The sequence below is a fragment of the Dasypus novemcinctus genome, chromosome 19 (assembly GCF_030445035.2).
Source record: "Dasypus novemcinctus isolate mDasNov1 chromosome 19, mDasNov1.1.hap2, whole genome shotgun sequence".
Taxonomy (NCBI): domain Eukaryota; kingdom Metazoa; phylum Chordata; class Mammalia; order Cingulata; family Dasypodidae; genus Dasypus; species Dasypus novemcinctus.
The window spans coordinates 44,690,754-44,692,218 of record NC_080691.1 but is presented as its reverse complement, the minus strand read 5'-3'; the positions used below and the strand labels follow the sequence as shown (position 1 = coordinate 44,692,218).

The 1,465-nt window shown below is 54.8% G+C and overlaps 1 long non-coding RNA gene across 1 annotated transcript; it reads right to left on the bottom strand.

The window, feature by feature from the left end:
* Positions 1-750: 750 nt before the first annotated feature.
* Positions 751-1,232, bottom strand: LOC101429429 (uncharacterized). Its single transcript, XR_011646606.1, has 2 exons — positions 969-1,232; positions 751-832 (listed from the first exon to the last, which is right to left on the bottom strand). It is a non-coding gene; the product is annotated as an uncharacterized lncRNA (long non-coding RNA).
* Between the last annotated feature and the right edge of the window lie 233 nt (positions 1,233-1,465).

Genomic DNA, 1,465 nt, shown 5'->3' with positions numbered 1-1,465 from the left:
CCACAGATTCACCTGGCACTCATCCCCAGAGGTCCCTAAATAACAGCCATCCTGAGGGAGGGGCAACATGGGCAGGTCTGAACCTTATTTCTCCTAAGATCAGGAGCCCTGTGTGATCCCTGAGGCTGCTGTGCCTGGTCATTCCTGTACCCTAAACTGGACATGGCTAGGACCAGCCCTTCCATCCCTTCATTACCTCCCCAGGGAACTCTGTTCCCAGAGCACAGGCTCTCCATGAGCAAAGATGAGTGTCTCTGAGGATGTGTTCTTGACCATGAATTCCTTAAGTGATTACAGGGCAACAATCCTAGCAGTCATGCAGGGGAGACGCTCAAACCCTCAGGTGAAATGAATCAGAATGAGGCTGGGCTGTGAGCCTCACCCCATTTTAAATGGTTGGGATTTGATCTCAGAACCTGGAAATAGACAGTCAAAGTCTCTTGAACTAATCCTGGCCCCAGGCAGAAGGAGGGTGTGAGGAGCCAGGCAGAGGCAGAGGGAGGTTTTTGTCTCACTTCCCCATGTGTCTGGAGCAGTGTGTGAACACTTGAGCAGAAATAGTCAGCCTCGTCCTCAGGCAGGAGGCCCGTGATGGTCAGGGAGGCGGTGTTGCCTGAATAGGAGCCAGAGAACCTATCTGGGATCCCCGAGGGCCGAGTATTTCCAAGCATCACAGTCTTCGGGGCACCCCCAGGGTGCTGTTGGTACCAGCCTGCACCAATCACTCCAATGATGGTGTTGCTGCTGCTGTCCTGGCAAGTGAGGGTGACTGTTCCTCCCAGAGACCCTGACACCGAGGTTTCCTGAGTAAGCACAGACTGTGCCCAGGACCCTGCAATGAAGAAAAGGGACACAATGACAGTGAGACAGAAATCATTACTTCATTACATCCCCAGGACAAGAGGAACACGGCAGGGCCTGAGTGTTCTCTCTCTGTCCCTTCTCCTGTCCCACTGATAGCTGGTCACCTGGGCAGAGAGTGAGGAGGGCAAGGAGGAGGGGCGTCCAGGCCATGGTGGAGAAAACCCAAGAGCTCTCCTTCTGAGTTCCAATAATTGTCTCTGAGCTGCACAAAGTCTCTCTTTTATGTATTTCCCCTGTCAGGGGTGAAAGGACATCACATGCAAATCATTGCCCACTCCCTGAGGGCCTCCTGTCCTGAGCGTTCCTTGAATCCTCTCCGCTTGGGGCTGGCTGGAGCTTGGCCAGACCTTCCTCAGGGGACAAGAGCACTTGGCAGCTTTGCCCCAGGGCACTGAGGAGCAGGTCCCCCACTAGGAGCCAGGTGGGTGGGGTCACAGCTGGGCAGGTCCACAACACCCCCTGCTGCTTCAGGGCAGATTCATTCAGAACTGGGGGGCCAAGAAGGGATCCTGGAGAGAGAGAACTGGTCCCTACCTTCCTGCCCACTGCCCTCTCCTCACAGAGATTGGATGTCTTCATGGCCCAGGAAACTCCTCTTCTG